This window comes from Malurus melanocephalus, unplaced genomic scaffold (genome assembly GCF_030028575.1).
Source record: "Malurus melanocephalus ecotype Western Australia unplaced genomic scaffold, MMel_1.1 scaffold_2, whole genome shotgun sequence".
In the NCBI taxonomy this organism is placed as follows: domain Eukaryota; kingdom Metazoa; phylum Chordata; class Aves; order Passeriformes; family Maluridae; genus Malurus; species Malurus melanocephalus.
Window position 1 is genome coordinate 7,047,952 of NW_026623234.1, and position 17,667 is coordinate 7,065,618.

At 36.9% G+C, this 17,667-nt stretch overlaps 1 protein-coding gene across 4 annotated transcripts in view; it reads right to left on the reverse strand.

Moving 5' to 3' along the window:
* SIPA1L1 (signal induced proliferation associated 1 like 1) overlaps window positions 1–17,667 on the reverse strand; it is a 191,723-nt gene that overhangs the window by 157,370 nt on the left and 16,686 nt on the right. Inside the window, exon 2 of one of the 4 annotated variants that reach the window (XM_057366737.1) lies at window positions 14,737–14,839. The exons of 2 other annotated variants lie outside the window; for them this stretch is intronic. The gene's annotated coding sequence lies outside the window, so the exon portion shown is untranslated. Of the gene's footprint in view, window positions 1–2,951; window positions 2,970–14,736; window positions 14,840–17,667 lie in introns of those variants that run through there. One more of the 4 variants, XM_057366743.1, reaches the window with a different exon arrangement.

Sequence of the window (17,667 nt, forward strand, 5' to 3'; positions counted from 1 at the left end):
CACTACTGCCCAAAATGAAGTTTATGGTCTTTTATCAAGCAGCTGAAACACAGTGTTGGTTTTCTGCAACTGTTTTATCAAATACGTTGCTTATACTGAACATCACAAAGGGTGAAAAGTGCAGATATTCCAAAACAGATTTTACTGTAGAATTGCTAAGACTGTGAATAATTTTCATATGATATTGTATTTTCTGACCTTTGTCTTACTTCTGCCTAACCTGGACTTGCCCATCCAAAAATAACTGCAACTCATTTGTTTTCAGTGTGGTACACAATCACTTTGGTATGCTAACATCAGTTAGACTTAAGCAATTCTGAATATGTTAATTGACAAAACTCAACACTGAAATTACAGCACTACCTCTGTTGGCTAACATAGAGTATATATGTTGGCTAATATATAAACAAAGCCTATATGAATTTTTGTTTTGTTTGTTTCCCAGAAAAAGAAAAAAACATGAAGCAAGAAAGCCAAAAACTACATTGCAAATTAACATGCTACTRTAGTATTTTAGTTTCACATAATTTATTCCTGTTACAGTTTAAAAGCGGGCAAGAGTCAGAAAGAAGGCATAAAGCTAATCCAATGAATTCTAAGTGATAAACTTCCAATTGTCTCTTGGCCACCAGTCTCTGAACTTTGGCCCTGACAACTGTACGGCAACTTGAAATATTGGCAATTGCTGTAGGTGTCTGTATTAAACAATTCCAACATAATCAGCCAGATCTTTCACCAAGAAGTAATACACCTTTTGTTTTCTGTAATTATTGTACACRTTGTCGTGCCACCAAACAAGATCTTCTTACTATACCAGGCCTACCTATTTTCACAGAAAAACAATCTCTGCATTTCAATTCCRCCAGGAATAGACTGTGTCCATCACAGATGAATGTACTGATTATTTCAAGAAAAATTAGTCCTGTGTCCTACTGCAACACAGAATAAATTTTAAATGGATCAAAATGTGAATCTACTCTTGAATTTCACCTCCARCTGAAAGAAATACACCCTCTTAACTCTTTAACCATGCATGCATTAAGAATGATAGCACAGCAGAAAAACCACGTCTTGGCACTCCATTACAACATAATGGACAAGCTTTAAGGAAGGTTTGGAGCTCATTAAAAATAACCCTGTTGCTGCTGGGGGCCCTTTTGCCACAACCTGAAGACATTCCAAACAACAACTTGCTTTACAACAGGTCAAGCCRTCCCTTTACAGTCTAATTTACCTCTAATTTTCACATACTCTCCTTTTTGTTGCATTTTCCATTTTATTTTTTGCATTTTATTACTTGAAAATTCTTGTTTCAACCTTTTTTTTCCTTGGTAAGAGAAACATTCATTGCACATTCTATGTATAGCCATTTATATATTCCTAGCAAGCAGAAAGGTGTCTGTCATATTATAAAGGCCTGCAAAAGTATTTCCAGATACATAAAACATGGARTCTTATCTTTAGGGAAAAAAAGCGTAATGGTAGCTCTTCCAGATAAATGGCGCCTCTTTCATGCTAAGTTATTTTTTTAACAATTTTAAGTGCTCTGAAGAAAGAGCGCAGAAAAAAAAACAAAACAAGTGCCAATGAAACATTTTCATAGACACCAGTCGATGAGCCTGTGGCACTGTAATGGAGCTGAATGTTTTATAACCAAAGCAAAATGCATTTTACTCAGACAATTCTAATGAGCTAAGGAAGAATGGGAAGGGCTCGGTTTTGGGGAGTTTTCTTTTTTCTAAGAACACTGCATTTCTTCAGCCATTACAAAGGCTATGGTATAAAAAAAGTATATTGCTGTGTGTTTCTAAAAAACACAAAAGGCAAGTTTCTTGGAGAAACCAAGAATATACCATCCAGTGGCACAAACCTAGGATTTAAAAGCTTTCTCACATATACAGGTGTATATATACATTTGTGTATATATACACTACATATAAATATATATAAAGTATATACTAATAACACTTCTGAAGAGAAGTCTCGTTTTTCTCACACGTTTTCTACACAAGCTCCCATAAAAGTGATGGTTCTCCRTTATTACTATTTTTCTTTATATTCCAGTATTACTACTGACAAAAAATGCTAGTATTAGACTAAATTCTTTCTGGCCACCTACATTCAGCTGACMAACCATGTTTCTCTGACAGAACTCTTGCCAAGGTAAGGATTCCATGGTCGGAACCTTGCTAGAGAAATTTCCAACTTCCCCCACTGGATTATGTCTCCAGCATGTTATTTGCACCTACTGGATTCCCTCTTTTTTTTTTTTATTAACAGAAGTTAGAAATAAGAGTTCTGGAAGAATTTCACCTACTGCTCTCATTTGGGATGGCCCATTTGAAATCAACRACACCACCCTATAGGATGCAATGGATGGCAGAGCAGCCGTTTCCACAACTGCTGCTTTTCTGCTGGCCAGCTTGTARAGCTCAGTGTCCTTGGTCCTCCTAAGCAAGTTTTTCTACCACACCTCCAACAAGTTTCCAACCAAATTCCAAATCTGCCATCCACAGCTGCCAGAAACACCTYCTGAGATTAACCCACTCATACACTACTTGTTGCAAAAACAGCTGGGTGCGTGTTAAATGCAAAAGCAACTGAAAAGCCTGCAGGCAAGAGGTTACTGGGATAATATGAACGTCATAAAAAATGGGGGGAGGGGGATATGTAAATGCCTGGGGTTCAAAACTCCCTCAATTTTAGACTCAGACGGGCAAAGCATTGCTCCACAGTTGCATGAAGTTAAGTAACCAGTACTGAAAAGCCTGCAAACAATTTCACCAGTTGCTGGTGATTTGAAAAATAGGATGGTGGGGGGAGTAGTAAAAAAGCAATAATTTTACAACGAATGAGATGACAGACACAAACTGCAAATTTGGTAAAAACAAAAYATAGAAAAAACATCTAAATTATTTTTAAAAACAACACAACCAGCCCACACTACCTACCTTAGATGTTTCCTTCCTCCTTTTCTAAGAAGAGACCTGTTACTTTCTTATTTTGTTATTGATTTGGAAGAGGTAGAGATTAAGGGGAAAACAGCAGAAGAAATGATAAATAAATGTAAAGACAGCATATGAGAAAGAACAAAGCTTAAGTTTTCACAATGCTTCAAGAACTACACTGCCAGCCTTTCCCCTCCTACTCTCTATTATTCTGTGTGATATAATCGCATTACATACAGTCATTAATCAAAAGCTTCTCACAAACATCTAGTTAGGCCTTATAAAAGAAATAGWGGTTTCCATCTTTCCAAACCAGACTTACAGGTAGGGGCCTTATCCAAGACAATGCCATGTGAACCTGTGCATCTACTCTTCACTGTCATCACTACTGTACTGCCCAACACCTACTTGGGTGTCCTTTTGGATCTCCCTCTGAGAGCTCTAAAAAGATCTACTACATACATTTGACCATACATTTTAAAACTATTTACCAGACCAATCTAACTGCAGAAAAACTGTTGTTCAAATGAGCTGGAGGGTTTTCTTTGTATTACAATGAAATACAAAAGCTTATTACACAAAGCTTTCTAACTACATCTAACAACACTGCTGCTAAAACAAGCTCTCCAGGAACACACATTTAAACTATGCAGAAACTAAATATGCCACAAATGACAGAAGCTTCATTTGAAAAGAAAGTTAAGATTTCAGACCCTTCTATTCCTTAGAAGCACACACAATGAAAACAGATCTGTACAACAAATGTAAACCCAAGCTCCATTTCAGAAATGTTCTAACTAATTAGAATTAATTAATTAACAGTACAAAAAATTAGTAACTAGGAACATCAAATCCATCTCCTGCATGTGAAAACAGTAGGAGATAAAGGCTGTATTTTGAAAACAAGCCACTTTGTTTTCTTCCTTAGATACATTATTGTCACCTCTGTATATGACAAAGTGACCTTGGTTCCCATGTTGTGTCCTMAAGAGTCGGCATTTGAAAAAGAACTTACTTAGGGCTGAAAAGGAGAAGGGGAAAAAAACTAACCAACTTCACAGAGCAAATCCAGGTCCCAGAAAAACTTATTTAAGCACAGTCAGTATAGCTGGAAATATTAATACCCCAAACCACTCACTTTCAGCCAAGGATTTGCCCTCAGAAAGCGCGGTCTCACTTCTCAGGGCAGGCTGGGACAGGAGCCAAGCCAGTTTCAGACAGAGCATTCACACACTCCCTGCAGCTGAAAGGGGGAAGATGGTCAGGAGAGCTGCTGGGTGGTGGGATAAGCACAGGCCCTTTTTCAAATCTTTGGTCTTTCTCAATGTTTTTCTGAGAATTTGGGAAGTCGTACTGCCATAGAATGGACCAACAGGTACAGACATCTCTCTTACCTGCACAACAGTATAAAATGAAGAATTGTAGGGTAATGCTAATGAAAGTACCCGACACTGTGAACCACTTATCGTTCCACCTTTATAAAGCTTTCTCAAGACAGGCAGAAATTAGTCTTTATTAAAGCTTTTCATAGACAAACTCTCCTTTTCAATGTTCTATCATGTTCTRTGCTTCATAAAAAAACACATGCCTGAAATAATTTACCAGTTATTAMACTTAAAATTAAAAGGCAACACCCTTTTCTTTATGTGACTTAACAAAGAAGGTGAAGAAATAAAACTTTTAAATAAACACACAATAAAATTTACAACATTCAATACATTGTATTCCAAGCTATTACTAAATAGCAGCTGAAGACCCAACATACCAACTAAGAGTTAAGGAATACCTTTTATAAGAAATCAAAATGCCATTGAAACAGAAAATATGAGAAACCAAAGGAAATAGGAAATATTTATGAACATGGGATCTCAGAGCAAGCCTAAGTAGCCAATCCTTATGTCACTCCAAACTGGACCTTATCTATTCACAAGCAGAGTCTCTCAATACCTGCAGAAAATGCAAACAATCAATTACAAGTCAGGTACTACATAAAGGCAAACCTCCTGCCTCCGGTTCCAGAACAGGCAATAGCTTTGAGAGCAAACTGTCTGTCTGGAATAATTTGCAGGGAGTGGGAAAAAAAAAAACCAAAAAGAAAGAGCGCTACTGGCATCCTTCCACACCAACATAAGAGAACTCTGGACACAGCCCCTAACTGTCCCACACCATTCAAAAATCACTTGTCATTTCAATCTCTTTAGCCCCATAACAAAAGAAAGCCCTGGATCCTCCTAAGCTAAGAGGCAAAACTGAATTCCTAAGACAACAATGCATTCAACACCAATGACTGAGCACATTTCATTGCCCTTTTTTATTAAACTGGAAAGGAATACATCATATTCAACAAGCCAACGGTGAGCATCTGCAYCATCTCCACAGTAACACTCATGTCCATACTCTGGAAAATTGTTGGGGTTTTTTTAAGACACTCAGTGTGATTTCCAAATATTTCTATTTCACTATTCAGTACCAACCACAAGATTTGATTATCTAAGCAGATGCACAAATAAACTTTACCAATTTACTTTAAAAAAAGTAATTTTACATTTTTAAATGAATATGAGTACTTAGGGAGACTAAGTTCCACTTCATAATTACTCATTTCTATGAACATGTGTTGACATTTTTCAGCATATGGCTATTTTTTCTAAAGCAGAATCTGAAGCTAAATTTCACATAAGTGACTTAAACTGATTTCTAGCACTCATGCTTTATATTCTTATCTGTACCARTCACAGAATTGAAAGATTTCCTGATAACCACCCACTTGGAATGAAGGGATAGAGAAACCAACACAAATTCAGRGACATTCTGCTCTTCTTGCTTTCCAAATGAGCATACTTAGTTCCTAAAACAGCTCTACTGAATGGGCAAATAACTTTTTTTTAAGCACAAACAGGAGAGGAGAAAGACATACATTCAATCCAATGRCTGCACCACAACAGTTACACCTCCTAGTCCCAGTCACACAGGGCCCCAACAAAGGGACTACCTCCCTTAAGAATACGTGCAAGCTGTCACTTTTATCCTCTTCACACCTTACTTCCTGCAGCTGATGCACACCCATCCTGAACCAACCCCCCAACACGCATTTCAGAAATATTGCTAACTGTGCTTACTTCCAGTTTCAGTTAGCTCTCATTTCAAACCATCTGTAATATGGAACAGTCCAATAACTCACTATCATCAAATCTCTTTAGCATAAGATAAAGCATGAGAATATTAAATGCAATAGTATTCACAAAACTGATGAGAAAAGTRTGGCAATCCACAAGTGTAAACAACTACAGGACATCCTTTCCATAAGGAAGCCAAGGAACAAACAAGTTACACAACACGGTTTACAGAAAGCAACATTTAGAGAAGGCACAATACAATAAATCTTTCATGGRCTGTAGGAAGCAAAACAAAATAACAAACACAAATATAAGGAAAATAAATAATTTTAAATGAAGAAAATGTTGTTTTGAAAGCAATTACAATTTTGATAAAATTTCTTTACATTACTTTTACTTGAATACATCCCCTCAAAAATACACAGTAATCAGCATAAAACAGGAGAGCTTTCATGCAGATATACTGTGTCTATCACTATTTTAAAATTAAGAACAAAACTCTTTTTTTCACTTCAATTGCATAGGCCTTGTCAGCCAACACAGCATCTTCTTGTCCTGCAAATTTTTCAGTATCAAAAAAATACACCAACTTATCCAAGTTCTCTGCTTTTTGGAAACAGTGACCAGATAGAGGAAAAAAGTTGATGCAACAAAACTGAARAAAATTGTTTGGATAGTTTTTAAAAAGGAAAAAAAAGGAAGGAAGGAAGGCAAAGAGCTATTCAGAATTGGGAAGCTTTTTTAAAAAGACATCATAACACAGAAACTAATTAGGCTAAATTTTTATATAGCTAGATTATTATATTAAGAAGATATGCAAAATCAAGTTTCAATGACACCATTAACAGTAAAAYACTGACATTTCACTACTCCATTGGGACCATCTGATGCTGCACTTATTGATGGAAGATGCAGTATCTCAGCCACACAACTGCAATCCTGCCTGGCATCCACACCAAGTTGAGTAACTTTGATGCTCTGACTGAGATGCAAAAATAATCCAAAAAGTCAAAACCTGAGAATCTGTGCAGAACCACGAGCTTCTRTGATTTAATGTCTATGTCCATCAATTAGTACTACTGCAAAAAAGGTGAGCAGAATGCTTCAGCAGAACRAAATTACGTAGCAGCAGTGCAATTWYAGCCCTGGTTTACCTTTAGCTGAAACCAAAGCTACAAAGGTCATTCTCCAACTGGGGGCACTACAGGAGCTGAGTTTCAAATAAGAAGCATATTTAAAGAATATCTGGAATCAGTCAGTTCCATAACCTACCACAAATATTAATTCTCATTTTTTAATACTGGTTTTAAACTCAATTTTAGGACTCCTCACTAAAATTTAGCTGAATTACATTTTGCTCGTGGTTTCAGAGAAATGCATCACCATGAGGAAAAACACAGAATAAGCTGAGTTGGAAGGGACYCACAAGAATCAGTGAGTCCAACTCCTGGCCCTGMACARAACAGCCCCAGAGTCACACCATGTGCCTACCTGAGAGMATTGAGCAAACACTTCCTGAGTTCYGTCAGGCTTGGTGCTGTGACCACTGCCCTGGGGAGCTGTTCCAGTGCCCAAACACCCTCTGGGTGAAGAMCCTTTTCCTAATACCAACCTAAACCTCCCCTGACACAGCTTCCCTCGGGTCCTGTCACTGGAATCCCCACAWAAAAGAGATCAATGAGTGYCCCTCCTCTTCCCCTCACTCACAAGGGGAATCTGTATGAGACAACTGTGCAGTAGGATACAGTGCATTTAATGAAAACACTACACTCTTAGACATTTCAAATTCCACTGCATTCATGAAAAAAAAAATTATTTGCCCTTCACCCTGTCTTTTCTGCTCACAAAATGTAACCACCTTATACAATTATCACAAAACTTCAGGACTAAGAACACAGTGACTTCAATATTATTCCCTCTTGAGATAGCAAACCAAACTCTGAATTGCAAAGCATCTAATACCTCTAAAACTCCTCTTAAATACAGTAGCTAAAGCTTTCAAAATTTCCTCCTTACTCAGAACACTGCCAGAATAGTTAATCTTGTTTTCTTTTAGAAAGAAATCACCCACAAATTTCAAAATATTATGGAAAAATATTAAGTGTCCAAATGTGAAGAAACATCACAGAACTGTTGGTTTTTATCTTTCAGCATTCTATACTGAATGATTATTTAATTTTTTTTTTTTTTTAGATAACAGGCTCAATATTGTTGTTTTTTCCTTCTACTTTTTGTGGCTTAATCCTGGCATCAAAAAATTTCATCCAAAGGATGGCATTCATGCTGCCAAGACACATACAGCTTTTGGCAGGCTACACAGAAGTCAGTGCTTCCCACAGAGCAGCTCTGTGCTACATGAAGGCTGATGCCAGTAAAGTATTAACCCAAACTGAAGTCTATTATATAAAATACATGCATGCATCAGAATCCATACTCTGAAAAWTCATTTCTCTTGATGAGTAACAAAGTTTTTAGAGACCTTGTGAATAAGGCCTCTTGTAAATAGGCCTGCTAAAAATAAGYAAAGTATAGAGTTTGTCTCTACAGTTCATTTTAAACTGGAAAAAAAACCCCACTAAATAGCAAAGAAAATACAAAAACCACACATGGAGAGCACAAGCAAAGATAGCCTAAAGACTCCAAACCAAGATATTACTCTCACATGCCTTTAAGTAGTTACTGCTTTCAAAGCTCTTTGTGTGTCCTTTGACATTGGAAACAGATGAGGAATTGTATCTCAAGCAGAAAAAGTGGTTCATATGAAGGATAAAAAGAACAGCACTGAAGGTCTGCACATTAATTGTTTTCACTTATAAATGCATAGTAAGCAATAGACGTTTTTCACTTCAGCTCATCTTTTGCAGAGTAACACACTCAGCAGCAGGGTATGGAAACATTAAATGAAACACAGTAAGCGATGCACTGTCCTCTATTTTCCAACTCCTCAAAAGYTGATTCCCTGAAATCCAGTACTTTGACACAGCTTAACTCACAGCACAAGCTACTGGACTCTGCTGCTCAGACTTCTCTGAGCAGATATTTTCAGGAACTAATGGACTTGTTCAATCAAACAGGTTCATTAACCAAGAGATTCATTTACACAAATAAATAACCTTTACAGGTACTGCATGCAGCAACTCTTCTGCATTATGAGGACCACAAGAATCCTGAAATATGCATTTACACGTATATAAAATATGTGGTTATGCACTTATAATAATATACTTGGTAACAATGTAGAAGCTGGTCTTAGTGGAATGTTTAACACATAAACCAAGTTCCAAGTTGTTCTGCATTACTTCTTGTTTTTACAATTTTTTTTTTAAGAAACTGGGAAACAAAACAAAAMAAACAAAAAAAAAACCCCACCAAAACAACTAAAAACCAAACAAAAAACTCAAACAAACAAACAAAACAAAAAACCACCAGCACATTCTCTTTGTTAAATGAACTTTGATATTTTAAATTCACACCAGATTTTTATGCACTGATAAGCTAACTGAATCAGGATCAAACTATTTGGCTTCAGAAGATCTACCCCTACTCSACAGTGCAAAGTAAAAACAATTACCACGCAAAACACAGCACTGTGTTCCCCATAAAGAGAAGGCAAACAGTTATAAACWAGAGCCATAAATAAAAGGTCAAAGCATATGTTCATGGTCACCACAATTGTTTAACACATAAAACCAGTCTTCTGCTCATTATCCATGTAGAACTCTAATCAAGTCAAAGCTTTCTTATGTATCTGTGTATTTGCATACAATATTTGCATGCCATTATTCTGTGGCGTCAAATGGACTTAAAAGGTTGTAACTCTTCATGAGACCATCTTTATGGTTTTGAGTTACCTTTTTTTTTCAAAAGCAGTAAAAAGCCATTTTTTACAGAAGGCAGCAGTCACAGAACTCATATTTAGTTCATGTAATACTTCACAAGTATTGTATTTGGYATTTTGCAACCCCAAAGCCCAGCCAGAAATTTACTCTTTTGTGTATTATCAAGCAGTCTCAGAGAAATAATTCTAAATGTAAACAGACTAGAATGATTCTGAGCATCTTCCTCTTACTATCTGAAATTTARCATAGTACCTTTTAAATAACCTTAAAATGTAGTGCAAATTATTATTTCACATTACTATATTGGCTCTCAAATCCTGCCAGCTGGATATACTGTGTGGAGAGGTATCTCTGTTAGACAGCCACTGGAATACTGACAGGTATAAAATACACCTGTTTATCTGCAGCACACTGATTTACCCAGCCAGCAAGGGGGCAAGGAAGAAAGTTCAGGTTTCACGCTGGAAGACTTCCCCACTACCTGACTGCAGGGAACAAGCACAAAGAGCTGCCCCTGCTCTATCTCAGTACCACATACACGTAAAACTGTAACTGAAGTCACACATTTTATTCATCACTTTGTTCAAACAAAAGAACCCGTTAAGAAAAGCTAAGATTTACAGTGCTTGTTCCTTTCAGAAATGTCATTAAATCAGTTTCTTATTACACAGCAACAATAAGGAACTGTTTACAAATCAAAAATGTACCTTTGTAAGCATAGCAAACAAGTCAGGGTGTGGTTGCCTTAAAATTGGCAGGGAACATGTGTCTTACAAATATTTCCAGTTCTACCATGCAGCAGCTTGGATTTAAGGCAGCACAGTGCAACAGGCTAAAATGCATTCAGAGTTATCATGACATTGCCGTAACTACAAGGTGTGCCTTTTGGCTCTTCTAAAGGTGCTCTTTAGTGTTCATCTTCATTTGCTTGYCTGTTCAAAGAAAAACATTCATCATTTCTTTACAATACAGTATGTAGTAAAGCATGCTGACTTCATAAAGAAAGTTGCAAGCCTCCAGGATTTGCTAAAGGAGACAATAAGCACCCAAAAACTATGTGCTGTAATACAACTGGAAAGTTCAGGAACATACATGGASTTTTAAGAGAATACATAAATCATCACCTCATACAACCTACCACAGTTGTTTTCTTGACTACTGTTTGTCAAYCACAGCGTTCAAAAAGACAGAGGGACTAGAAAAAAGTGACAAACAGATACAGCATGGCTTCCATATAAAAATGATGGATAATTATGGCCTTGGAGATACTAAAAAGAGCTAAAACCATCAACCTAAGCAGGAAATTGTCATCCATTGTACACAGGAATTGGTGAAATCTCAATAAGATAACCAGATGTTAACAAGGAATTCAAGAGCAATTTTCCTCCCCATTTTTTGGGGGACAAACACCAAAATCAGAATTTTAGCTTGAATCAAACACCAAAATCAGAATTTTAGCTTGAATCAAAAAGTGAATCCACTGAAAATCAGGCGCTTTTTAATATAACACCCTGAATCTGCCCTCTCCAATGCTGGCAGTCCTTAAGCCAATAGAACACTGTAAAAACTSTAGCATTTCATATATGGCTTGTAATAACTTAGTACAATTTTCATCTTATATTATTAAAGAAAGGGGGTGTCTACTACATACACTCTTAGCAGTGTTTAAGGTTTAGATTTAGGCCCTCAAAACTGATACATGTAAAACAGTAAACAGTATTGATATGTATTCAAGTTACTCTCCAAAGATGAAAGTAATTTTTACATACTGGAAAATGAGAGAACATTATATGCAGCACTTCCTGAATGTCAKATCAACCCAAAGTTCTCCAGACAACATATGGAGCAGAGGAGAGAGTAGAATGTCACAAGGGTCACAAATGAGTCACCTGAAACTACAGACTAACAAAGCTGAACAAACTGCTTTTGTTAAGGAGCCCCTATAAAACCTGAAACAAATTCCACACACTCCTGTAACATCACAAGACTCATATCGGGTGGAAATATGCACATAATGGAAAAAAGAAGTCYGTATAATAAAGCCTGTGATAATGACAAAAAGTTAAGATTTTTTTCATGTACCAAATTTTCAACTCAAGGCTACCATACAATCCTTAAAAACATCTCTTATTCATAAGCACATAACTTAAGATTATGCAATTGCATTATGGCAGTACCAAAATATTATGCACTGAAAGCACCAAAGCATTTACAGACAATGCTTGCCAAACAGTCATTCCATCAAAACCACCACATGAGCTAAACTTGTTTGAACCAGACTGAAATACAGAGGTAAAGYATGTTCATACTAAATTGTGAAACAAATGCCAGGAAAACAAAAATAACACACCTGTTGGAAYACATTCACAGAAACAATTTGCCATGCAGAAGCTGGCACAGACACCTTGTAAAATAAGATTTGAAAAAGGAGAGCAAAAAMCCCCAAGTTTACGAAGAGTAAGTTCCATAATGGGAACACACAGAAAATACATAAATAACTCAGATCACTGACATTGTGTAAGGTGGAAACTGCACTAAGAAATTAAAGGAGTGACACATTCCCAACAGGATTTAAAAAAAAATGAAAAAAGGAAACGAAGGGACCTGTCACCTATAGATTTCAAGCACAGCTTAAAATATAACTAGATTATTCTCACCCAACAGCTGCATATTGTGTAAAGAAAGAGACTTTGTCTCATCCCAGTTTCTAGTGTCCAAGACAACCCACAACAGTCTCAATTAACACCCTCACTGCAGAAGGATATAAAATCAAAAGAAATACAGAAGAGTTGYTGTGGCTGAGAGCTCTCTCAGAATGAGACAGGAGCTGCACCATACTCACAAAGTTGCATTTGTTACAACCTGTGTTCTTGGTTTACAGATAAAAGTTATACTAGCTCTTTAAAAACATATTTCCTAGCTTTGCTGGCCTTCAGAAAAGGAAACATACACATACCCAGAAATACCTGAAGTTACCACACCACTTTTAGGATGTGATTTCATGAGCACATCTTTTGGTGMAGCATACTGCCTGTCTAATGTTTTCTCAATTCCATGTAGGAGGTGGAGGAGGACTGAGACAGCAACATGACTCCATGTCCTGAGCAGCAGTGACATASATGGGAAGGGACCCACAAGCAAAAYGTAGCAGTAAGAGAGGACAGTCATAATGCAGTTCCAGGTGTATGGCTGACACATAAGGCACCTTAGCTCATCATTAAATGTATTAGGTTATATTGCAAGTCCCTTAGAGACGTCTCTCAATATCAGAACTTCTGAGGAGAATGAAGGAAATCCTGGCCCTCCAAAACCTGCACTTAGGCACATTTCAGTTTTAGGTGTTTTTATAGACCATAGACCTTTCAAATTAAAAACTAAAAAAATCACCAAACACAGAAACAAAACCTCCCCACTATACTCTGTCTTAATCACGCATGTTTCCTTTGGTCACATAAGAATGGCTCACTAACACTCAGAAAAGAGGGCCACGGCACACAGGTTAACAAGTACTATCTCTGTATAATTTAGCTTAGTTAGCAATTATGTAAGAAATTTCAAAAATTCACAAAATACCTTTCTCTCAAAAACAGTCCAAACAGTAATTAAAGACAAAAGTCTAAACCATTCTCAGGAAGAATACCTGAACTTATTACACTGAAGAGCCTTCCTAAGTACTCCTCAAAAGATGAACTAAGGAAAAAAAGTTAGTAACATTTTCTGTCATTTCCTAACCTCCAAGGAACAAACAGGACCTCAACTATTGTCAGCTTATCTGTAACACCACAGTATGTTTAAACCACCTTTGCTCTTCCTGAAGAGCTTCCTCCTCTTCAGCTGCTCCTGCCCTTAAGAAACATTAAAAAAAAAATCCACCTGCACACAGGTAAATTCCCCCTACTTCACTTGTCTCAAGCACAGAAAYGCTTCACATTTAAAAAGAAAAACTGAGCCAGATCCATGCTAGCATTGCACTGCAGAAATTACATTTTCCTCAATGGAAAAACAAAGAGCTTCAAAGTATAAAGCCACTAAGTCAATTTTGTCACAGGATGATTCTTTCTGTCCATCAAAATCCCTCTAAATTCCTGCAGCATTTTTTAAAAAGTCATTCTACTTCCATTAACAATTAGAACACAAGGTCAGAAACTGTTACAATGAATAGTCTATAGCTGTGCAGTTAAAGAAGTTAACGGAAATTAAAAGAAAAAATACAGATATGGTTTAACTACACAYTGTGGAACAGACCTTCAAATGAAAYAGAAGGTTTCTTTCYTAGCCCACWTTTGTTCAATCTTCTTYACAATGTGAGCTTTCTACTGCATGCCAAAAAGTTATCAGGCAAAACTTTAATATCTGACAGGAAAGAGKTKTTTTTTTTTAATTCAAATTAAATACATTTTTAGAATATTTMAAACCTAAAGCAACTCCCTGAAGTTATCCCTGAGTAGTAGTCATGACCTCCATATATTAAACCTCATTTTMAAACAGATTCCTCCAAGCTCCACTGTCAACATGGCACTTCAATTCTTTTCTTATATTTCAAAATAAACAGGTGCCAGAAAATTCACCTCCTCTCCCTCAACGGTGTTCTGCCACCATGTATCTGTATTGTGGAAAGCACTTCCTGCATGCCATTCTCCAGGTTTGACTATTCCGAACGATGATATTTTGCCTTATTTTGCTTTATGTTGAAACAGAGAAGACTGAATTTGACTGCTGTCTGTAGCTTTCGTAACTTGCTGKTTTTTCCACTTACATAGCAGGAAGTGGCATATTCTGCATTACAGTATCTAGATAACCACAAAAGGTCTGTGCAAGATAAGGGATTCTTACCCTGCTCATCAATTTCTTTAGATAGCCGTGGATTCTCAAAAATCTTCAGACTTTTATTCCCATCAGAATCAACATCAGTTCATGTCCAAAGAATAGTTTTCATCTAAACATRTATTAAAAGTAAAAGATTTTATTTAATGGCTACAGTATCATGACAGAGATACATACTAAAAATAATTCTCCCCCCCAAAACAAGAATTCTAAACCCATTCTCTTTTTTTTTTTGTAAAAACCTTACCAAGCAAAACTGTAGTTACAGTTGCAACCATATAAACAATTCACAGAGCAAACTGATAAACTGAGCAAGACTACATGGCAAGTTCAACTATGAATGCACCATATGCCTCAATCATCCTTTAGGTACACAAAAAGAATCAATTTGTGCAATTTGTTCAAAACACAAARAGCCCTTTTGGCAAGATCACCCTTCAGCTGAACCAACAGTTTGAACACTTGCCTGCTGAAAACATCAGCCATTCACTTCACACAGTAGTAACCGTACCTTAAACAAGTACAGTAGTAAAATGGCTCTGCTACAGGAACAGAYACATTAAGATGGTACCGAATTTGCCAGATCCCTACATTTATCAGAAGAAATAACTGGTGGGTTTTTGTTTGGTGGTGATTTTTTCTTCCCKAAGTAACCTTCGTGTGATACTTAAGGTGACTTTACAAAAGTCTCTCAGCAGGATACAGCAGTAGCCTAGCATGTACAGAGCTACTTCACATTTTGTAACTCAGTTCTCATTTACCTCTTTACACACAGCCAGAGCTACAAATCAGTAAATTCTAAAAGTAAAATGTTGATGCCCCAGCAAGTGTACACATCAAGAAGATTGTTACACACACCTTCACTGAAAGCCATTATCCTCACAATAAGGTACAAAAATGAGAACATTAATAACATTTATTATTAGCCTCAATTAAAAAAATATGGAAATTAAGATTATACCTGGAACATATATTCTAGTATTTTTACTTCTTTTTGCAGGCTGGAGTTGAGGGTTTCCATTCAGAAGACATAGTAATCTGTAGAGTCATACTAAAAAGCAGTATGCCAAATCAGCACCCTTTTTCCCAGCAAAGACCCTCAACTAGAATACAAGATGGTTCAACAGCAGCACACTCCTCCTGCCCATTTTCGCTCCTCTTCCAGTGGCCATTAGCCAGTTGTTCAGCTAATTACTGTTTGATCTACTACTTAGTGCTGCTGCAATTATGCAAAGTGGAGTTTAGCTTTTAAGAACAGTCTCCATTTTATCTGCTAAAACACATGGAAACAAAGACTAATCAAGCAAATACTCTACCATTTATTCTCTCACCAGCGAAAAGGAAAGGCTTCTCAAAAAGATGAAGCTCATTAATTGAAGCAATTTTTACACCGCTTTTCCAAAGCATCAGCTGGGGGGGGGGGGGAATGAATGAATTAAAAAAAAAAACTAAAAATCAGCAACACTGACTACCTGCCCACTAAGCATTGTTGCCTTTGGAGAAAAGTATTGATGCCCCACCAATGCGTCCTGTTCCTCAACAAGTTCTTCTATTTTCTCAAGTAAATCTAGATCAGTTTGACGTACTCACAAGCAACCAAGAATACAAATTTATGAAAAAAACATAGGAAACCAGAACCAAGGCATCCCTTACAGCTTCACGCGTGGTGCAGAGGGAAGGCATTCAGTTCAACCCAAGCAAGTGCAGTGGTTTTTATGAAAGCACATCACCACCTGGGAGCCTCTCCAGGCACYCCCTGATAGAGCACCACACACCACGTCATAGCAACACACACTCAATCTTCCACAAGCACTTGGCCATGGGAAGAGCAGCACTACCATTCCGTATGATTGYTAGGATAGAAAAGCCATTTTACAAGGCATTTCCCTTTCTTTTTCCTGTCAGCTTTTTGGGAAAAAGGGTGGTGTTCTGTGAGGCCTTTTTTAAAATGCATGAAAATCAAAAACCAGAACTTATTTACATGTACCAGATTATTTCTTTGCACCAGTTGGTAAGAAMGAGACTAAAGAAAAACAGGAGAGCATTCACCTTGGCCACAGCTGCTTTAAAGTAGGTTCAGTTTCCATAATTAAACTTGCATTTGATATATACTGAAAGCCAATACAGCCAGCATGGTTTTCAGAGTCAACCTTCAGAGCAAAAGCAAAAATGAGCCATTAACTCACATAYTGCAGTCAAGACATGCTCTAAATGTTTATCTAGTGTAGACCACTGTCTTAGAAGAAAATGACAAAAAGCAGTTTCAGAGTAATTCCCACACATAGGCAAACCTCTCTCTCCAACTAAAGACTGGCTTTAGCTACAAATCAAAATATTTCTAGCTACGTTTTTGTCACATACATAAAAACATACAGTTTTTAAGGGAAAAAAATTAATAAGGCACTTTATGGGAAAGAAAAATTAATTTGAGTTTACTATACCCCAATTTTCTTCAGCTTATCCATCTTACAAGTAATTCCACATACAAAACAGTTCACGCAGAAGCAAATCAAGTCTGAAGTAACAATAGTTTTATTTCCCTTCCTCTTATTTTCATTCCCAATTCCTCAGCATTTCTATTTTAGKATTTGTATTTCCAGGACACCAGACAGACTTTCACCCAGAAACAATAATGTCTCTACAGCTTCCCTACAATAATCCCCCTACAAGCCACCTCTATTTCATTCAAGTTAAGGCAGAGAYACCGCACCCTAAAATACAGCCTTGCTTTCTCCTGAAGCATTCCAGARTTACACGTGTAGACTGAAAGGTAAGTTCCTACCAGGCTAGTAAGGCTTAGCTGACCTACATCTACTACAAATAACACTTCAACAGTAAAGCTGGAAAAGTCGATAATCACGAACACTCTGGATTTTTTTTTTTTTTTTTAAGTTGTTCTACAAAGAATAAGCAGCAGTTTACAAACTCCACACCGGTGAC